Source organism: Hyperolius riggenbachi, chromosome 1, assembly GCF_040937935.1.
Source record: "Hyperolius riggenbachi isolate aHypRig1 chromosome 1, aHypRig1.pri, whole genome shotgun sequence".
Lineage (NCBI taxonomy): Eukaryota > Metazoa > Chordata > Amphibia > Anura > Hyperoliidae > Hyperolius > Hyperolius riggenbachi.
Genome location: NC_090646.1, coordinates 455,588,271 through 455,611,682, shown reverse-complemented (window position 1 = coordinate 455,611,682; position 23,412 = coordinate 455,588,271). Strand labels below are relative to the sequence as shown.

General features: G+C 40.5%; 1 long non-coding RNA gene across 1 annotated transcript in view; it reads left to right on the top strand.

The window, feature by feature from the left end:
* LOC137520625 (uncharacterized) overlaps positions 1–23,412 on the top strand; it is an 80,950-nt gene that overhangs the window by 46,002 nt on the left and 11,536 nt on the right. The window contains exons 3-5 of the long non-coding RNA XR_011021905.1: positions 13,725–13,834; positions 20,038–20,089; positions 21,505–23,127. This is a non-coding gene — a long non-coding RNA (uncharacterized lncRNA). The remainder of the gene's footprint in view (positions 1–13,724; positions 13,835–20,037; positions 20,090–21,504; positions 23,128–23,412) is intronic.

The window sequence follows — 23,412 nt, the reverse complement described above, 5'->3', positions numbered from 1 at the left end:
TGGATATTGGGGATGTAATAAAGGTGTGATTTTATTGGATCCTTTCGTGATTGGTGCCCGGATTTTGTTCTCTCCACATCGTATCTTATCACCTGCTTCATTTGCATTGACCCAGTATAGGATGATTCTAAAAATTGCTAACTGGACACATCTAGATGACAATTAAGCACTGAACTTCAGATAAGTCTCATATTATCATGTTGCAGTATATCATACTATCCCACAAAGAAATTTCAGTTTGATTATTTACTTTCTACCATGCTGCAGTCAATGGATTTTCAAGTAAAAACCCCAATTAACACCTTACATACATGATTAACTTTTGCACACATACAATTCTATCTTTCTTCTTGGTTTATTAAACCTGAGGTTACAATCCAGTCTATTGATTTATGAATTTAAATTGTAACACCCTTTTATCTACATTTAAAGGGGATCTGAAGTAAGAGGTATGCGGAGGCTGCCATATTAATTTCCTTTTAATCAATACCAGTTGCCTGGCAGCCCTGCTGGTCTATTTCTCTGCAGTAGTATCTGAATAACACCAGGAACAAGCATGCAGCTAGTCTTGTCAGATCTGACTTTAAAGTCTGAAACACCTGATCTGCTGCATGCGTGTTCAGGGCTATGGCTAATAGTATTAGAGGCAGAGGATCAGCAGGGCTGCCAGGCAACTGGTATTGCTTAAAATTAAATAAATATGGCAGTCTCCATATACCTCTCTCTTCCGTTCCCCTTTAACCAAGTTTGTCTCATGTAAATAATTATATTTGGTGTTCTGTTTCCTGCAGACACCATAGAATAATTATTACTGCTAGCGTGTTAATTAAGAAGTCTAAATCTGAACAGTCTTTTTTGAGAGGAAATGTGCTGTAATGAAATTAGACCTGTTTGTGTTAGAAACAATTGTTTCTGTGCTGTTCTTTTTTTGTCTTTTCTTTAAATAGTAGTAACCCAGTCTTCACCAATGCCATATTAGATACAGAATATGCATTTAGTGGAGCTGTTTTGTATGGCTAACTCAAAACCAGCATATACAATCGTAACAGTTCTAATAATAGCAGATTTTGCAAAATAAATTCATTTTAATTAGTGCATTATAGTATCTTGTTTTCCTCTGACTCTGTTTTTTTGAATTGCATCAAAATATACAATCTGCTAGCTGTATGGGGCAAAGTCATGTTGTCAGTAATACTGACTCAGTATTTGGAGATAAGCATTAGGAGAAAAACCTGGAAGCTAAAACATTCCTGCATGAGGTTGTTGTTCACTTCTGGAACATGGAATAACTGTGGTGGACACAGGCAAATGTGATCACCCGATAAAGCAAAATGAAGAACTGTGCATGAGCTTTCTGGGAATTAGAATAAGGAAATCAGGCTCTGCGGAACAGACGTTTAAAGAGTCACCGTTAAGGGACATATAGTATAATGTATAATTATTTAGGATACCCACTTTTTACATTAATTATCCTGTTTCAGCATCAGAACCACTTCCTTTATCTACATATTGCTGTATATCGGAACGTAGCCCTGCACTCTCTGTGATTGCATAACCTAAGCTGCTTAGCTATGTAGAATTCTCCTCCCAGAGCATTGTGGGAGACCAGGCATTATTTCTACTGGCTAGATGTTTGTTTACTCTGGAACACATAGTAAACAAGCATTTCACTGAGTGGCACCTGACAGCAAGATGTAGCCACCTGAGCTGAGATACATTTTAGAATACAAATCAGGGCAAGGAAAGGGTGATGAAAGATTTTACAATAGGTACACAAGGGTATTTTTATATAAATAGGTATTTTATATTAATTTATAAAATAATATTGTTAAAAAAAACAATTTTATTAATTACGTTATTTTCAGTACAGTTCCTGTTTAAGTGGTACCCATACTGAATGATAGCTATGTTGTGTGTATTTCTCACACCTGCAACACTGATAATTTAACTGATTTGCCCTTAGATGTACTTAGATGCTACTATTATTTTTATTATGCATTTACAGTGGTGTGAAAAACTATTTGCCCCCTTCCTGATTTCTTATTCTTTTGCATGTTTGTCACACTTAAATGTTTCTGCTCATCAAAAACCGTTAACTATTAGTCAAAGATAACATAATTGAACACAAAATGCAGTTTTAAATGATGGTTTTTATTATTTAGTGAGAAAAAAAACTCCAAATCTACATGGCCCTGTGTGAAAAAGTGATTGCCCCCCCTTGTTAAAAAATAACTTAACTGTGGTTTATCACACCTGAGTTCAATTTCTGTAGTCACCCCCAGGCCTGATTACTGCCACACCTGTTTCAATCAAGAAATCACTTAAATAGGAGCTATCTGACACAGAGAAGTAGACCAAAAGCACCTCAAAAGCTAGACATCATGCCAAGATCCAAAGAAATTCAGGAACAAATGAGAACAAAGTACTGTAATTGAGATCTATCAGTCTGGTAAAGGTTATAAAGCCATTTATAAAGCTTTGGGACTCCAGCGAACCACAGTGAGAGCCATTATCCACACATGGCAAAAGCATGGAACAGTGATGAACCTTCCCAGGAGTGGCTAGCCGACCAAAATTACCCCAACTGCGCAGAGAAAACTTATCCGAGAGGCCACAAAAGACCCCAGGATAACATCTAAAGAACTGCAGGCCTCACTTGCCTCAATTAAGGTCATTGTTCATGACTCCACCATAAGAAAGAGACTGGGAAAAAACGGTCTGCATGACAGATATCCAATGCGCAAACCACTTTTAAGCAAAAAGAACATTAAGGTTCGTCTCAATTTTGCTAAAAAAACATCTCAATGATTGGCAAGACTTTTGGGAAAATACCTTGTGGACCGATGAGACAAAAGTTGAACTTTTTGGAAGGTGCGTGTCCCGTTACATCTGGCGTAGGAGTAACACAGCATTTCAGCAAAAGAACATCATACCAACAGTAAAATATGGTGGTGGTAGTGTGATGGTCTGGGGTTGTTTTGTCTTCAGGACTTGGAAGGCTTGCTGTGATAGATGGAACCATGAATTCTACTGTCTATCAAAAAATCCTGAAGGAGAATGTTCGGCCATCTGTTTGTCAACTCAAGCTGAAGCGATCTTGGGTGCTGCAGCAGGACAATGACCCAAAACACACCAGCAAATCCACCTCTGAATGGCTGAAGAAAAACAAAATGAAGACTTTGGAGTGACCTAGTCAAAGTCCTGACCTGAATCCTATTGAGATGTTGTGGCATGTACCTTAGAAAGGTGGTTCATGCTAGAAAACCCTCAAATAAAGCTGAATTACAACAATTCTGCAAAGATGAGTGGGCCAAAATTCCTCCAGAGCACTGTAAAAGACTTGTTGCAAGTTATCGCAAACGCTTGATTGCAGTTATTGCTGCTAAGGGTGGCCCAACCAGTTATTACGTTCAGGGGGCAATTTCTTTTTCACACAGGGCCATGTAGGTTTTGAGTTATTTTTCTCACTAAATAATAAAAACCATCATTTAAAACTGCATTTTGTGTTCAATTATGTTATCTTTGACTAATAGTTAACGGTTTTTGATGAGCAGAAACATTTAAGTGTGACAAACATGCAAAAGAATAAGAAATCAGGAAGGGGGCAAATAGTTTTTCACACCACTGTATATAGAACTCAATTACAAGTGTTTTGTATACTCCCGCTGTGGTGCGGAAGGAGTGATATCAATGCTGTTCCAAAACTTGAAGAGGTATATGTACTGTGTGTATTATATATATATGCTCTATAATTTACCAAGGCACTCTGAGGAGCTGTGTTCTTGGCTCTGGATGCAGCTCTGGATCTGTATTTGACCTGAGGAAGTGGGCATTAGACCCACAAAACGCGTTGCCTGTGCGTCATATCTGTATGAATATCTCATTATTGAGGCAAACCACTTCACCCTGTATTATTTTTGTTGTTTTTAACACAGTTTTATCCATCATTGGGCACTTCTTCCCCCTATATGCCTGTTGTAATTTGTTCCTATCAATGGCAACAAGGCATAGACTGGCTTTGTTTTTAAATGTTCCACTTGTTCACTGGACTGTGTAAGGTCATGTGGATGCACATGCTTTTTGATAGCTTATATTACAGCAGTTCAAGTTAATGGTTTGATTATAGACCTGTCTATCATTTCTTTCATACAGTTTAAACTTAACCCTTACCTGACACCATCTCTAATCTCTGCCACAAACTCTAACCCCACTCTACCCATGTTGACCTTTTTCTGATGCCTAACCCTAATCCCCCCATTATGAATTCCTTTCTGAAATCTAATCATGACCTTCTCCTTTGCATGAACCACCTTTTGCCATAAGGGTTATCTTCTGGTCCTGTACCCAATCGTTTCCCCTGCGACTGATTACTTCTTTTCCCTTTGAGTACACCAGTAATTAATAGCAGAAGCCTGCTGTTGGCTTGGGTGTCTGCTCATAACGTAACAGCCAGAGCCGGGACAAGGTCCTCCAGCACCCAAGGCTGAGACACCAAAGTGCGCCCCTCCATCCCTCCACACCAGCCGTCACACACTGATTGCTCTTAGACTAGGAGGCACCCCAGGGCCCTCAACACCTTAATCTCTGGTTATCTGGCTTGTAGTCACTTCCATGTATCTCCTTTTCTTATTTCTTTCTGCTTCAAACACAATTAGGAATGACAGCTCAATGAATTGTGCGCCCCCTCCTACACTGCGCCCTGAGGCTGGAGCCTCTCCAGCCTATGCCTCGGCCCGGCCCTGGTAACAGCCATACCATACACCTCCTCAATGATAAATCTGGTTCAAGGCACCAGATGTGTGTTCCAAACCAACTTGTTTTCTACCTGACCTGAACAATGTTTTATGGTGTGCTTAGATACCAGTGATATACAGTAAATGTTATACGAAACAAATATAACTGAAGTATTCACTGAACCCTTCACTTAAATTCAAGATATTCAAATAGAATATACTAGTATTAGTACTAGTAGAATATTAGTAGAATATACTTGTCTGATGCTGGGTGGACAAAGCAGAGCACTTCATTTCATATGTATATCGATGTTCACTTTTATAGTTTATTTTCTTAGTTGCAATTTGTTGCCATGATTTGATCTTTATAGTGTTACAGCACATCTGATGAGCAGATGACATTGATATCTGGGTTGATATTCCATTTTTGCATGAAGTGGCTATGTTGTTATTTCCAAGCAATTTTCCTCCATTTTTCACAGTTTGTACTCTTTAATGTTTTATAGCCGTTGTGCAATGCCATGCTTTTAAAAAGCTCTTTGGAAAATCTGAAATACAATTGTTCATTTATTTATAAATGCAGGGAAAGACATCTTTATTCACCATGCTTCATTTGTTCTACTGTAGTTTCTGGTGTAAATACCGTAACAGCAAAATGTGGAATTGGCCATCAAAATATGTTTAAAATACATGAGATAATTGCTTGTAACACTGTAATCTTAGGTAAGGACGACCCCTGTAAAAAACAACTGTACTTAAGTATTTTTATTAGAAAGCCTCAAGATTGCTTACTGATCAATAATGCAAATATACTGCATAATTGATTTTGTCCTAGTGAGGAGATTGGACCAGGCCATAATTTGTGCTCAGGTGATTAGCTGTAAAGTTGATTGACTATCTAACATCCTTTCAGTGTCTCCTGCTGCTACACCATTTTTAAAAAGGAGCTCATGCTGTTTCTGAAAGCAAAATTTAATGGCATCCAAGGATGCTTTCATCATTTACCTCACTTCCACACTTTTCAGAGCCTGCATAGAAGCTGCCATTCGCTTAGTACACACATATCAAAATCCACCCTCCATCAGCAACTCAGTAGACGATGCAGAGCTGTAAGAGTTTGAGGATGGGATGTGCTTTAGCTGCTGAATTATTAAAGCAGAGTGCAGAAAATAAAGGAGAGCATCTGTGCAAAGTATTTAGACAGCATGACCTTTCACTTTTTGAAGGTATTAGGAGCTCAATCATTAAGCAGAATAATAACTGGAGCTGGAGATGGGGCAATCTGCTAGTGTAGGAAGTTGTGTCATTACTTGGTGATTAGACATTTAGGGCCATATTCTATTGCTGAACTCGCCAGCGCTAAGCACTGGCGAGTTCTTAACTTAGGCGATGGGGGCATCGCCTAATCTAATTAAACTTTAGACCCCCCCAGGCGGAAAAGAACTCGCTTGGGCGATATAATCGCCCAGCGAGTTCTTAACACAGAATCCAATTACCCTTATCATGTCTCCGGGAAGCGATGCTTCCCGGCAGACATGAGCGTTAGCTTAGACCTGCAAAAAGCAGGTCTAAACTAGCTAACGCACGTCGTCGCCGCAGCATCTGGGGGTCTCCTTTAATAAGGAGACCCCCAGAGCTCCCCGTCGGGTCGCCGCACAGTTTAGAAGCCCCCGCGCAGCTCTGCCGGGCTCCCCTGTCATACGTACCGCCGCCGATCACCCGCCGCCTCTCGCCGCAAAATCCGTCACGTAATTACAGTGTATCTAACACTGTAATTACTGTGCGCATAGAAGGAGCCCGGGCAAAGCATCTTTGAATCTGCAGCCGGGCTCCCCATTGGTCTGCTGTCTGAGCCATTTTATTGGTTCAGACAGCAGACCAATGGGGAGCCCGGCTGCAGATTCAAAGATGCTTTGCCCGGGCTCCTTCTATGCGCACAGTAATTACAGTGTTAGATACACTGTAATTACGTGACGGATTTTGCGGCGAGAGGCGGCGGGTGATCGGCGGCGGTACGTATGACAGGGGAGCCCGGCAGAGCTGCGCGGGGGCTTCTAAACTGTGCGGCGACCCGACGGGGAGCTCTGGGGGTCTCCTTATTAAAGGAGACCCCCAGATGCTGCGGCGGAAGATGTCGGCGATGTTCGGCGGGCGAGTGCGCATGTGTGGGGAGTGAGGCCGTGGTGCTGATGGACAGCACCACAGCGTAAACCTCACTCCCCATCGCTCGGTAAAAGGGAGCATCGCTCAGGCTTTCGCCTGAGTAATGCTCTCTAACGATCGGCCATCGCGCGAAGGATATGGGCAATAGGATTTGCCGGTAATCCTCGCGCGATGGCAAGGTGATAAGTAGCTCGCATCTGCAAGCTACTTATCACCTTGAATAGGATATGGCCCTTACAGTGATAGATTAAAAAAGCCAAAAATCGAATCTAATTAAAACGGTTGCATTTTAAGGGATTCTTTTTTTTGCGTGCAAATTATAAAGTAGTCTTGTAGGAAACACAGATATGGGCACTGCCAAAACCCTTTTAAGAATGCTAGCTGGTTGCTTGTAATGCAGGTCCTCAAGCTTTATGGTAAGTCCACACTGTGTGCATGCCACACATCGCAACAACTATTAAATATGCCTCTTCGGGTAACTCGCACATCTCAACTTAGGGCCTGTGCACACTGCTGCACTTTTAAAATCACAATTTTTTTATCGCAAGCCTTCATGAGAATAGGAAAAGTGCATTGCACCAGTGTGTACAGGTCACCACGATTTTCATTATTTTTCAAAAGACCTTGCGATTAAAAAGCGCATGCGATTTAAAAAGTGCAGCGCAAGCACAGCAGTGTGTACAGGCCCTTACTGTATCTCATTGCCATTAATTTGTAATGCAGGTGTAATGTGCACATTGTCCAGTACCACATAGCTCAATTCATGTTATTACAATGGAACCTGACTCACCACAGAGCCCAGGTGTGAATGCACCCATTGTGAAACCACTGCAGTGCACCACCTTGTGATTATTATGCAGCACATAATAGCATAGTGTGAACGCACCCTGGAACAAGCATGCAACATTTGATGAAATGCATGCTAATACATGCATATACTAGTACAGTTAAGTTTTGAAGGTGCCAAAGTGTCACTTAAATAGCTAGAAAACTAACATTTCTTTTTAAGAAATCCATTAACTGCAGCTTCTGTATTACTTACAATATTTTTGATGTAAAAAAACAAAACAAGTAAAAAAGGGTGACCCAGTAATGCAACAGTTTATTATTGCCACTGATATTGACTATATACTATATATTGACTCCTTATTTGCTTCAACACCTGATAGCATGCTTGATTTTTTTTTTAATATCCAATCATAAGCAGGGTAAAGAAATCCATCTGGCAAAATTATATTAATGGCAGAGATTTTAGCAAACAATACAAGCACAGTACCTATCCTCTCTTAAATAAATACACAATAGCCATGATTTTCAGTCCTGTCTGATCCAACTAACCTGGGCAATTTTTTTTTTTAAATTGCCTGCTATTGAGCAGCAAATCTCAAATGAGACCTGGTGCACACCAAGCGTTTTTGGTAGCGTTTTCAAAACCCCTGCCGCCTGTGAAAACACTTGGCTAATGTATCTCATTGGGCTGGTGCACACCAGCAGTTTGAAGTTTTTAGCAAACCACAAACGTGGGTCCTGCAGCACTTTTGCTGTTTGCAGATGCGTTTCTGCCACAATGTAAAGTATAGGAAAAGCTCAAACCACCCTGAAAAACGATAGATCAGAGCGGTTTTCCAGGCGTTTTTGTTACAGAAGCTGTTCAGTAACAGCTTTACTGTAACAATGTATGAAATCTGCTACACAAAAACGCTCCAAAAAAACGCTAGGCATGTTTAGAAAACGACTCTAAACATGCCTAGAATCACTCTGAAAATCTGCTTCAAAAACCTCTAGCGGTTTGCGGTTCTGCTAGAGGTTTTTGGTGTGCACTGGGCCTGAGTGATATCAGAGCATTGTGAGGAATGATAAAAATGTTGTGAAATGCAGTTAGGTGATTGCAGTTGCATACATTCACCCACAGCTCAAAATTATGTAACACATAGTGGTTATCCTGCATTTATTACCAAAAGTTGCTATTGTAGGTCCATGCATGTCATAGAAACTGCACAGCGACTGTTTTACTCACCTCTCAGCAGTCATTACAATGATCGTATGTGATACATGTTTCTTGGACAACTCAGGTTCTCTACTGTGCTCCATTTTTATTTAATCATAGTTTATGGTCCATGACATTTACCAGTGTACATAGTTGCAAGGGAGCTTATATAAGAATCATCTATCAATTCTGCAAAATTAAAGCTGGCTGCAGACTGGAATAGAATGGCATTTTTAAAAATTACTAAATAGACTAAATAGACTGTGTATCAAAAATTCATCACTTTTTAAAGTTGCACCAAAATACCATTACATTTCTTCTGCTCATGGCTTCAAAAGATCAAATTGCGAGCTGTTTATTATTTGTGCATTCAATACTCAATTAGCTGATTTGATACAAATCAGTTTTAACCACTTCACCACTGAGGGGTTTTACCCCCTGAGCACCAGAGCAATTTTCACCTTTCAGCGCTCCTTCCATTCATTCGTCTATAACTTTATTATTACTTATCGCAATGAAATGAACTATATGTTGTTTTTTTCGCCACCAATTAGGCTTTCTTTAGGTGGGACATTATGCCAAGAATTATTTTTTTCTAAATGTGTTTTAATGGGAAAATAGGAAAAATGTGGGGAAAAAAATAATTATTTTTCAGTTTTCGGCCATTATAGTTTTTAAATAATGCATGCTACTGTAATTAAAACCCATGAAACGTATTTGCCCTTTTGTCCCGGTTATAAAACCATTTAAATTATGTCCCTATCATAATGTTTGGCGCCAATATTTTATTTGGAAATAAAGGTGCATTTTTTTTCAGTTTTGCGTCCATCCCTAATTACAAGCCCATAGTTTATAAAGTAACAGTGTTATACCCTCTTGACATAAATATTTAAAAAGTTCCGTCCCTAAGGTAACTATTTATGTATTTTTTTTAATTGTAAATTTTTTAATTTTTTTTTAATTACAAAAAAAAAATGGGGAGTGTGGGAGGTAATGAGTTAATTTTATGTGTAAAAGTCATTTATTTGTATGTGAAAAATGTGTAGGGTGTAGTTTACTATTTGGCCACAAGATGGCCACAGTAACTTTTTGTTTTAATGCGACCTCCAAGCTTCCTTCCGGAAGCTTGGAGGAAGAATAAGGAGGCTGGACACGTGAGTTTTTTCTCACAATGATCGCGCTGCCCATAGGAGAGCAGCTGATCATTGCGGGGCTTAGATCAACGAACGGGAATGGATTTTCCCGTTCATTGATCTCTGGGCGAGCGGGCGGCGGCGTGTTTACTAGCGGCGGGCGGCGTGTTTACGAGCGGGAGCGCGGGCAGCGTCGGGAACGCGGAAAGTACGTGTTTCTCCGTCCCTGGTTTTTAAAGGATGGAAAAAGGGGCGGAGAAATACGTACGCGCGGGGGTAAAGTGGTTAAATTGCCTGATCAGAAAGCAAAATGTGGAATTGGTATTTGCACCAGCCACTTCATGCATTACACTGCAGTACAGACTTGCAATGCTGTAGGAAGCAGTCAGAGAGGTCAGACTGACTTCTGCTCTTTGCAGTCATGATATACAGGAGAGAACAGAGGCGCCAAAAGGATAAAATGGGTTTTAAAAGAGCTTAAAAGCCAAAATTTGGTAATTAGAGGAGGCAGTGCTGGACTTACCTCCTCCAAGCAGACACAACACGACTGTACATTCAGTCTATTTAATAACGAACTCCAGATTAAACAAAGCAACGCGTTTCACGGGTCAGCGCCCGCTTCCTCAGGCTATAGAAAAAGGAGTTACAGCATCTAGCAAAACAAATTGTTTGTTTTGCTAGATGCTGTAACTCCTTTTTCTATTGCCTGAGGAAGCGGGCGCTGACCCGTGAAAAAAAAAATGCTTGGAAAATCGCTCTGATCTAGCGCTTTTTACAGAGCGATTTTCCACTTTCCTATACTTAACATTGAGGTTGAATCGCCTCAGAAAAGCGCAGAAATGCTGCAGGACTTGCGTTTGCGCTTGGGTAAAAATCACATCGCTTTGGTGTGCTCCATCCCATTCAAATACATTAACCAAGCACTCTTGGTGTGTACCAGCCCAAACATGGCTTTGGCAATTAAAAACCCAGTTTTAAATATTTGAACAAATAAATTGGAAGGATGAATTGTAAGCAGCTTGGCTGAAGAAAAAAAAAAGTTAATAACAGGATCTGGTTTAGAGTCTGCTGCTACTTCTTGCATCATCATGATGTCATGACTGCAAAGGAGATAAACAGAGGAACACAAAGAGCCCCAATAGTGTAGTATCAGCGTATTCTGGGTGGTCAGATGTCAGACTGGATGCAATTTGGCTTACATTTACATGCAAATTGGAGTTATTAACATATTTTTGACCATTTATAGTTACCAGGAAAAAAAAAAGAAGCTATTTTAGGGCTGGTTCACACTGGGCTTTTTTTCAGTGCTTTGCTGATCGCCGGCGATCAACAAAGCGCTGCTGCTAATGTACCTATGGATACATTCACACTGCAGCGTTTGCGATTTTGATCAATCACAAACTCGCTGCATGTAGTGTTTCAGGGGCGTTTACGCTGTGATTCTAGTTCTATTGAACGGGAATCACAAGTGCAAATTGTGGCAAATCATGAAAATTCACCCACCAAATTGCGATCGCGGACCTGGACGTGATCCCGGGCAAGAGGTGGGGAACTAGCCCTTAGGCTCATTTCACAGGTGTAAGGCTGTCCTGGCACTTTGTCCTTATCCATATGACTGAGACAAATGAGCTGATTTACTAAGGTGAATAGGTGAGCCAGCAAACCTGGACTAGATTTAGCAAATATCATCTGTTGTTTGGTGGCAAAAGTTTGCAGTCCTCATCTGGGCCATAACAGATCAGAATCAGTGTTGATGAAAGGTTAGTGAAATTGAATCTGTGGTTTTTGTAGTGTAGCTACATTTACTCAAACCTGGATTAATTAAAAATAAGTTGTCTCTGTACAGGGGTGCAATTGGCTGCATCTGAATGCCTGCTATTGTAAGGTCTCTTTGCTATAGATAGGTTTGCAGGATCACTAAAGGGGCCCATACACCTGACGATTTTCCCGCCGATATACAGCAGATTCGATCACTGTGAAATCGTCGTAAAAACGCAGACGGGAACGATTGATTTCCGACCAAAATCGATAGTTCCCGTCGATTCGTCTGTGCGTAAGATTTTGTTCGATCGCCGGCGGGTCGGGAGTGCGTCGATAGCGGCGTTCGAATGTCCGATGACCGACGCTAGCGGTAATACATTACCTGTTCCGCCGGCGCAAGTCCCCGCTCTTTTAGCTGCTCCTTCTCTGTGCTGGGTCCCAGCAGGCTTCACTTCTTCCTGTCCCGGCAGGAAGTTTAAACAGTAGAGCGCCCTCTACTGTTTAAACTTCTCCTGGCAGGAAGTAAAGTGAAGCCAGCCCGGAGAAAAAGACAGTGGAGACCGGGGGACATGCGCCGGCTGGATCAGGTAATGTATACCTGGCAAGGGGCGGCGGAGGCGGCAGCTCCACAGATGGTGAATCGATTTCATGCTGAAATCAATTCACAATCTGTTTGCAGTAAAGGCAGCCATACAATGCCTCTCTGATCAGATTCGATCAGAGAGGGATCTATCTGTTGGTCGATTTGATGGCAAATGGTCCAGTGTATGGCTGCCTTTAGGCTCTCCACGGTTCTTCATCCTTGAAATACCCTGGTAAATCTGGACTAATTTGTCTTGATACTGTTGATTACTTTCAGCACAGTGAACAAAGCTAGCCATTCTTGAGTCAACAGTGGGTTGATCCTAATAAGTGATTGGTCCCTCTCTGATTGTAAATGGATCAGAAAGTAATAAGTGATTTGTATCTTGATTGAAAATTGATTGAACCCTTGACGAAACTGTACCACTTAATGCTATGCAAACCTGGATACTGCTGATCCCCTATGTCTTATGGCTGGTACGCACCATGAAATTTTCCATCAGATAGACGGGTCGAATAGATTATTTCTGACAGGTCCAATCTACTTTCTGATCGATTTTGTATAGAAGTGATTGGAAAATTGAGCAGAAAAACAATGGGAAATCAGATTGGACCTGTCAGAAGTAATTGTTTCTACTCTTTTATCTGATGGGAAATGGCATGGTGTGCACCAGGCATTACAATGCACCTTGACTGGTATTTTCTGCCACAGCTCATCAAGCATTAGCTTGAAACAATGTTCAAAATCCAGTGTCCAATGTCCAAATACATTTATGAGCTGAGTTTGCAGCCCTCGGAGGGAGATGTAATTTGGGGTCTGGCAACCGCTGGAGACCCGAATTACCACACGAGGCGCGCAGTATAGCATTGCTGCTATGATGATCTTCTCCGCTTCTGACATTTATTTTTTAGGTTAAATGTTAAACATAATCTGACTTGCTCATACAGTCACAGCAATATTATTTATGGAAAGTGTCTAGGATTCAATGAATACCACAGTATCAACTGACTGGTTAATTAATTGTCACCCTGCAATTATCCATGATTATTGCTCCTACGGTTTCATTTAATAAAGGTCAGGCTATTTTGCATGATCAGAGACTTGCCAATATTTTCCACACTGTATGAATTGATGTCTGGCTCACTAAGGATTTAACTAGAGCTTCTCTAGCTAGAACTGGATTTTATAAGTAGATTTTAAACTTGATTTTAAACGTGATCGACATTTGCTGCATTTCAGCTCTTTTATGTTATAGATGAGTTCCCAATATCACAGAGTCTTAAGTAAAAACAGTCTGTGTTGCCCATGGCAAATGATAATTCTTCTAGTGCTGACAATAAAAATCTAATTTTGTTTTATTTTAGATTGCCTAAAGGCGGTAGAGATGACACATTTAGCAAAGGCTATATGTCACAGCAAGATGCCTCCATGATCTTATATGAGATTCTGAAAATCTTCAGAGGATAATAGGAAGGTGAGTCACAAAAAGAAGTATAATAGAAAAAAAATGTGTGGTGTGTGCCAGGGTCACTGAAAGCCATTATAAGACTCATGTAGAACAACAGAGAGGTTTCAAAATGACCTTTCAAAGTGTAGCACTTCCATTTCCCCTTGTCAGTTTGCACTAGTGTCAAATGTCCAATACAATTTTAGTGTGAATTACCTCTTGATCCCTTAAATACTTATGCATATACACTCAGAACGTCCAGGTTGCCTTCAAGGACAAAGTGGGTAGAGGGACTGCATAGGTGTATTCATGTGCAGATACTATTTTTCTCTTTGTAATTGCATTCTTTTTGGAGCAAGTCACTTGGGTCATTTGAAAGAAAACATATTCTTAAAGAGGGATACTTTAATTTTGACAGACAAGACACAGAACATTTATATAGCAATCAAAGCACCAGAGCTGCAGCCACTAGTGGCATGCTCTATAGGCAGTAGCAGTGTTACTGAGTCTAGCCCAAGGTCTACTTACTGAATAGGCGCTGGCTTACTGAACAGGAAGACCCGAGATTCAAACCCAGGTTGCCTGCGTCAGAGTCAGAGCCCTTAATCAATACCAGAGCACTGACGTTTTGGATCTTGTTTAGGTCTCCAGTGCCAAAGGATTGTTGGGGCTGTATTGCATCACTGGTCTGACTGCGTCCTCTGTGCAGTAGTGACCAATTCTATGGTCTATCCTCCTACATGCATATGCACATACTTTGTGGTGTAAAAGATACCATAATAATTCTTTCTCTATTTGCATAGTTTGTTCATAAGCAATAAGTAAAGCTTAGTGTATGTTGGTACCTCAAATACTTTATTGGACTTACTGCAGTGACACATTAATTCCACAGGATGTATCAATGCTACACATATAAAGGAATAATGGTTTTGTGTATGAGAAGTCTGGAGTAATCAGCCTCATCTTATTAAAGGACCACTATCATGAAAAATTGTAAAATTTAAAATACACAAAAACACATAAATAAAAAGTACAGTTCTCCTGGAGTAAAAATATGAGCCATAAACTACTGTTCTTCTGTGTTGCTGTTACTTACAGTAGGTTGTAGAAATCTGACAGAACTGACAGGTTTTGGACTAGCCCATTTCCTCATAGAGGATTCTCAGGGTTTTCTTTATTTTCAAAAGCACTTAGTGGCAGTTGATGCTGCTCAGTCCATCTACCAGAATTGTGTGCAATGGAGGTACCACTGTATATTTGTATATAGGTGTTTTGAAATATAAATATAAAAAAGAGAAGCAATTGCTTACCTCTCCTGAAGATATAGACACTAGTCCAACTGGAAAAATGTCTACACAAAAATCTGACAGTGCGTTTCACAGGTCATGGCCCGCCTCTTCAGACCAACACAAAATTAACTGGTAGCATAGGGGAAAGAGTGCAGACACCTCTAATCTTTCCCCTACGCTCTTTCCCCTATGCTTCCATGGCACTTTGTGTTGGCCTGAGGAGGCCATGGCCCATGAAATGCTTTGTCAGATGTTTTTGAGTAGATATTTTTCCAGTTGAACTGGTGTCTATATCTTCTGGAGAGGTAAGCAATTACCTCTCTTTATTAGATTTATATGTCAAAACACCTTCATACAAATATACAGTGGGCACCTCCATTCTACCCATATCCCAATTAAACCTCCCTTGGAGGTAATAGCTTCGCACTTTTCTAGAAAGTTTATCGAACTACAGGAAAGTGACCATCCAGTATATTCCCCACAGGGTTATACAGTGGTTGCTGCAACTTCAACCCACCTTTGTGAGTATATATCCATATACTTTCATCACCCTTACACCCAACAATACTGCACCATCGGGCTCCCAGTCTGCCCTCTGCTGTTCACCTGGAAGGGGAAGGAGAAAAGTAATGTATAGCTCATTTTACTCTGGAATAAACATACTGCACTTCTCATTTGTATGTGTTTACATGTATTTACAATTTTTTTCACAATAGTGGTCCTTTTACCAGCCCTACAATGTATAATTTACGATGATAAATGCAAAGCTACTGAGAAATGACCTGAGGAGAACACAACAATCATTCAAAGAATGTCTGCATAATGTAGTTAATATTTGCATTAGATTAAAAAATGATTTGTGAAAAAAATGTTTGTTTGGGAAATCTGAAACATGTATTGTAATAATCTCTTTATTTTAATTTGCAATCAGCTGTGTTTTTTTTTTCAAAATTATTCAAAAAGTTCATATTTGCTATCTTGGATTTTTTGATCATTATGCTGGGGATTGGTTTGACTCTAGTTCAAAATACTATACCCCTTCATCCCCACAATCTACTTTGCTTTAATAATAAGTATATAATTTGCAAATAATACTGACTTTGTACATGTGTAAATTCTAATGCATATCTTGCACATGTAACTTGAAGGACCACTGTCACAAAAATCTTAATCACATACAAATAAGAAGTAAGCTCAGCGGATTGTTCAGACACAGCCTTATCAGTCTGCCTGACAGACTGTACACATGCTTTGTAAAGATGTACAGAGGCACCACAAGGATAAAATATGCTGAAATCGTTTAAAACTTTCAGGAGGCAGTGGTGGACCAGCCACTCTAAAACAGACACGACACTGTCGATTGAGGTAGTCACAAATTATTCACATACTCCTAGAAACAACTGGCAATGCGTTTCGCGGGTATATTCTCGCTTCTTCAGGCAATAACAAATAGGAGTATACACACAGTACAGTCTCAAGGTCACGATAAGCGCCTCTGTGTAGAGGCCCTTATCGTGACCTTGAGACTGTACTGTGTGCATTTAGCATATTTTATCCTTGTGGCGCCTCTGTACATCTTTACAAATCAAGATATTCACCCATGGTGGAAGGGTGGTACATCCTCTTTTTCCTCTATCCACAGAGAGTGACATCTTAGTCCTGAGTGGGGACAGGCCTAATCTCCCCACCTGCCTTTACAGTGGTTGCCTTGGGGCAACCCCGGTTTGTAAGTATAATACTTACTTTTCATTATTCACTTCCTGTTCCAATACTTACTACACTATATTGGGCTCTCATTTTTTTTCTTTATGTAGACATACCATACTGTCGCCAGAACACCCGCCCAGCAGGAGGGTCTGACGGACCTGTCATTCATTACAGTAGTGAGTGTGTACGCACTTATAGATTACTTCCCTCCTATGTTGCTGGAATTTACAGTAAGTCGCAGAAATCTGACATTACCGACAGGTTTTGGGTGAGTCCATCTCTCCATAGGGGATTCTCAGCATGGCCTTTATTGTTTATTCTTTTCACTCCCTGAAAAAGATTTATACAAAGATGCTGGCCAGCCTCCCTGCTCACCATACACTTTTTTGGCAGTTGGATGGAGCAGCTGCCATTCACTTAGTGCTTTTGAAAATAAAGAAAACCTTGAGAACCCCACACGAGGAGATGGGCTAGTCCCAAATGTGTTGGTTCTGTCACATTTCTACTACATACTGTAAATGACAGCAACATAGGAGAAAAGTAATTTATGGCTAATTTTACTCTGAACGAAACATACTTCTTATATGTATATGTTCATATATATATTTTTTACATTGTTAGGATTTTCACGACAGTAGTCCTTTGAGGAAATAATGATTGACTTAAAGTGAAAAGCCCCCCAAAAAAATGAGTTTTACTCACCTGGGGCCTCTACCAGCCCCCTGCAGCAGTCCTGTTCCCTCGCAGTCACTCATTAATCCTCTGTCCCCCGCTGCCAGCTAGTTTAGTTTTTGCCGACAGGCCCGTCAGTACTGGCCACGCGTAGCTTTTTCCGCATTCCCGACTGTAATTAGCGCTATTGCGGGCCGCAACACGTACATAAATACGCGTTGTCGCATATCTATGCGTGCATAATGCGGCAACGTGTATTTTTGTACACGTTGTCCGCAATAGCGCTAATTACAGTCGGGAATGCGGAAAAAGCTACGCGTGGCCAGTCCTGATGGGCCAGTCGGCAAAAATGAAACTAGCTGGCAGTAGGGGACCAGAGGATTAGTGAGTGACTGCGATGGCACATGACTGCTGCAGGGGGCTGGTAGAAGCCCCAGGTGAGTAAAACTCATTTTTTTTCCTGGCTTAAGTGTCTCTTTAAAGAAAACCTGAAGTGAGGAACCTCATTTCAGGTTAAATCCACCGCTGTCCCTGTTTACATTTCCATGGCTTTGGGAATCCTCAGCAGGCTTCAGAAGCATTCATGTCCATAAGTTCTTCTGAAGATGGGCTCATCTATACTGTACATGTTTGAGTCCGGACTCGCATGTATGTAGTACAGATCCAATCATCTTCTAAAGTACTCAGGGATACAACTACTTCTGAAGGCTGCCAGAGAATGACTAAAGATGTATTGGACCTGCTGATTAAATATTTTCAATGGGGACAGTAGGGGAGGAGAGAGGACCATGGCGCATCTGTATGTTTTGGCCTCTGCACACATTTTGGGCACAGGGAGAAGCCAAAAGACAGCTCTCCCTCCGCTTGGTAATCTCTGGGAATATATTAAATATATTTCCCCACTGATTACACAGTTATATCAATTGGCCACATAATTTTTGGTCAAGCTATTGCCAGCACCTGAATTACGGTGATTTTATTGTAGTTTCAGCTGTGCCCCTATAGTTGTAGTTAACATTATGGCCTATGGCAGCGCCCAAATCAGGACAGGAGCCGAAAATAAACCTGAATCTTCTATAGTATCCAGAGTCTTCCCTGTTCATAGGTAGCTATCTAGATATTTTTTTTCCTGGCTCACTTCAGGTTTACTTTAAAGGGCACCTGAACTGATATGTGACATAGGGCTTGATTCTCTAAACGGTGTTAACTGTTAGCACGGTCGTGCTAAGCAGTTAACATGCGAAGTGCCGCTCGCGCACTTTTGCATGCGATTGTGAGACTTTGCGCGCGCAAAAGTGCACAAGCGGCACTTCGCGTGTTGACTGCTTAGCACGACCGTGCTAACAGTTAACACTGTTTAGAGAATCAAGCCCCTAGGGGTGTACAATATGCAATACACAGAATAACGTGTGTAAAATAAGTAGAGCAGAATGCAATACATTACATGAAGTAAGACTTTATGCACCCCATGATGAGATAAACATGTCTATGTTCAGTCCAAGCCTACATAGAACTAAGTTGTATTTTTTCAATGTAAATAGTTCAAGAAGGGAACGTTAAAATGTTGAAAGTCGTTTAACTGAGATAATGCAAACAATGCAAAATTGCAGTTTAGGAGTAGGTCCATAGATAGGTCCAAATTTGTATCTCATATGTTTTATTTTCAGTTCAGGTTTGCTTAAAAGTACACATATCAGTGATTGGAAGGCTGTCATCTTGATAATACCTTAGAAATGATGGAATCATACCTGCTGTTTCCTCGTATACAATACTTCTAACTTGCCATGAGCAGGTAAACAAAAATGGTGTTGGATTTATCCTTAAGCAGGCCATAAACTCACCAATTTCCCCTGTTGATATACAGGTGATTTGATCTCTCTGATTGAATTGGTGAGAAATCAGTTCAGCACTTGGTCTGATCAGATTGATTTTGGCCAGAAAATTGGTCGATCGGGAGTGCACCATTAGTGGCATTAGTTTTGGCAACTGATGAAGGTATTTTCACCTGTCCACTGCACGGCCCTGTCACTGCTTCTTCCCAGCGTCTCCTTAACTTCCATGTTCCCAAGAGCCTGTGTGACATAATGTAGGGGAAAGATACTAGGGGCCTCTAGTGGTCACAGGGCCCCTAGTGTCTTTCCGCTGCAGTAAATCTTGCATGCACTGACCCAAGACGGAGCAGCTGCTGCAGAGAAGCAGAGACTGGGACCACCCGGCAGAGGGATGAAAACTGGGGGGGGGGGGGGGGGGAGACTGGGACACAGCAGACACACAGGTTTTCAAAGATTTCATGGTTAAATCAACTGCCAGGTCTCAGTCCCCTCTCCACCAGTGTGCAGTGTGGAGGCAATCAAGCAGATGGATGCTCTCTCTGATCAGCTAATGATTAATATTCCATATTGACTGGTGTATGGCCATCTTTAGGCTTACTTGATCTGCAAACTTGTGAAGCCAAAAGGGAAGCCTCTACAGGTCTCTTACAACAATTCATCATGTCTGCCATCAGAAAAAAAGTTTTAAGTTCATATGCTTAGTTTACACATTCAATCCTCTGTTTAACAGAAACCCCATGCAATATGAAGTCAGCGAAAGCATGGAAGCCTGCAGGAACATGGTAAGAGGTGCCACATCATCGTTAAGCTATTTTTTAAATCTCTTCCATGTTTGCTTATTTAATTGTAAGTAATGCAAAGGTAATCACTAGTGATGTATTCAGTGACTGCTGTATAAAATAAACCTGAAAACAAAGTAATGGAACTTATCAAGCCATCTATGCTTAGCCAGATAAAGCAACCTCTCTTGGCATGATGTAAAGCACAACATGCTATTAACATGACTTGAATGAAGTACTTCATAAAACATCCCTCATCTAATTCAGATTAAGCTGCATGTAATCTGATAATACTTCAGTATTGAAAAAAATATTAGCATGCAATCCTTTTACAAATACCATGTTACAAATGTATACATTGGAATTGCTATCTCATAATTATGTAGTACGAATTTAATCAGGCGTACATTTTTTAATTTGTCAAATTGCCAAAAATGGGGTAAAGCTACTTACATACCCTGTATTACTCTCAGACAAGGCAGTTGATAACATCCTCTTCAGCTAGGAATCAAGCATGCATCTAGTTTGCGTACAGCAAGGGAGTTAGGAGAGGACACGAGGAAGCCTGCACATGGTGTTCCTGCTAAAATGAATAAGAAGGGGACATAAGAAAGTCTGCATGTGGCATCCTTGCTTAAGAGGGTCATCAGTTCCACATGTGTTGCAATATGTGGAAGTGATGGCCCTCTTAAAAAGTTAAAGTGAGGTCTTCCAGAAGGAAGTTGTAGCGAGAGTCTAATTCGTTTTTAGCACCTGTTCTATTGAGCACAGCGTGTGCCTTTAAAAAGGCTGACTAGCCTTTTGCAGCCAATGTGAGTCAGGTCCTGCCATTCTCCTTTTTTCTACATGCAATGTGTATAACAGTCTGCATGATGTTACTTAAAGATCCAGGATGAACGATCCTAAGCAAACCCTGACGCCCAAGCTACCACTGAGTGCATTGTTCTCCCCACTCTCCCCACCCACGGGAAGAAGCTCTATCGTGTGATGCTCTCTGTCTCTCCATCTCCCTGCATAGCAACACATGTGTCACTAGACTGCAGGCTAGCAATGAGTTTGTATAGAGCTTGGCCATAGACTGTTGCCTGAGGGATTGAGCCATGAACCCTGACGAGTGACAGAAATTGAAGGACCCACAAGAATTCCAATGACATTTGCTCTCTCAGGGAAGGATTTAAAAGCACTGTGAGGTACTTGAATCCTCTGTAAAGTAATTACTACATACTAAGTAGGAAAAATAGAGTGCTATATATTTGAACATTATGTCCATTGGGGCTCACATGTTTGTTAGTCTCCTATTTCAATATCTGGCAAGGAGTGCTTCCCTGAGCAGGATACCTGACTACCATTTTAAATTTAAACGGCACATTCTTTTTCAGAACATTCTTTACAGTAAACAACTTTGTTTTCCTTATTAGGGCATGGCAACATCCAAAAAGATGGTGGCAGAATCTGGGTTCTAAAGGCTCTAAGCAGAAATGTTGCTAATTCAAATAGTTCTTTCAAAAAGGTATAGTATACATCCAGCAGCTGAAGATTTTAAAGAAGTATTATAGAAGTCATCAAAAATCATTTATATTCTACTGCTTAACTGACTAGCAATATTACTTCTTCCTGCCTGTGAACTCACCATTTAAAAAAAATATATGAAAATAGGAATATGTCTTCCACAAGTGTTTAGCTTGTACCAGGTACACACACACACACACGCACGCACGCACACACACACACACACACACACACGCACGCACGCACGCACGCACGCACGCACGCACACACACACACACACACACACACACACACACACACGCACACGCACACGCACACGCACACACGCACATGCACAACCACACTGACAAGTACACTTTCAAACACAAACACATACAACCAAACACATACAACTCATGCACACAGTATCAAGCGTAAACACACTTATACATGCAGACCGCCATACACACACACGCAGGCATGCACGCACACACAAACACCTACACAAGCAAATACAGCCATCAATTGTACACTTAATTTCAGATAGACTTTTATGTGCAAAGAATCTACCAGTTAACAATTAAAATTTTCAAATAAAGAGTTTTGCTTTGACCTTTTCAAAGTATGCATAAAAATCCATAGATTTATACTGTGTAAGAAGCAGCATATAAAATGCTAACTTACAATTGTCATTGTAAAATATGGTTGGAACACAAACAGATCATCTATATCTAGCATGCAGAATTAAGTTATTCATGAGGCCAGACTTCAATATTGATATAAAATAATGAACATTGATTTACCTCTTCTAACTTCTCACCTTATTTATAAAATACCTTTTCAACATTGCCAAAGCAAATAAATAAATCACTCAAAATCATTTTTCCGAATTATGATACCATTAATATTACTTTTCTTGACTTATTATTAGTACTTTTCTGCTTGTTTGATGTTGTAAAGGTTTATTATAAGCTGAATAACCTGAAAAACAGACAAGATGAGATAGTTTGTGAGTTGGGTTTTGTGCATCAACCCCAACATGCTAAAACCCATATTTAAGTAATGTAAATAGTTACTGTAAAAACAAACTAACAGAAATCGACACTCATGAGTCAAACAGTTAACATTTACATACACTAAAGTATTCCCCTTGAAATGTTTAGTAGAATTTGCATACACTTAAGTATTCCCATTGAAATGTTTAGTAGACCAAGATTTAATTTGAATTCTAGTTGATATTTACATCCTATCAGCTTAAGCCTAATAAAAAAAAGTAAAAATAGGTTCCTTGAACTTAAATGAATACTTAAGCAGAAACTAACTCCTTTGGCATCTTCTTTAGTTGTACACATGGGTCGACATTTGTACAGCCACTTTTTTCTGCATGTAAGATATCTGTATGCCTTTTCTCTCTGCTGCGTCGTTTGCTTTTTTTCTCTTTTTTTTCCAGTTTCATTGGATACTGACCTGTGATGGAAGCGCTTCCTGTTGCTTCAACTTCAAAAAAGTCATGAAGAAACAATTTCATCACAATAATCACCATTTAGTGCAAGGTACCAAATGCTATTTATAATTTAATAGTTCATATAAATAGTAAAACTACATATTTAACTGCTTGCTGACTGCACTAGTTGAAATCTACATCTTGCAGGTTGCTGCACGGCTCAGACAGGACGTAGATTTCAACTTCTTTGCCGCACATGCCTGCCACTACTAACTATCGCGCCGCTCTGCATCCACTGCAGGGCCTTCTCTCTGCTGTCTCCATGATGGCAGAGCTCTGTGAGCCAGTCAGGAGCTGATTTCATTGGCTTCTGACCAGGTGATCACTATAAGCC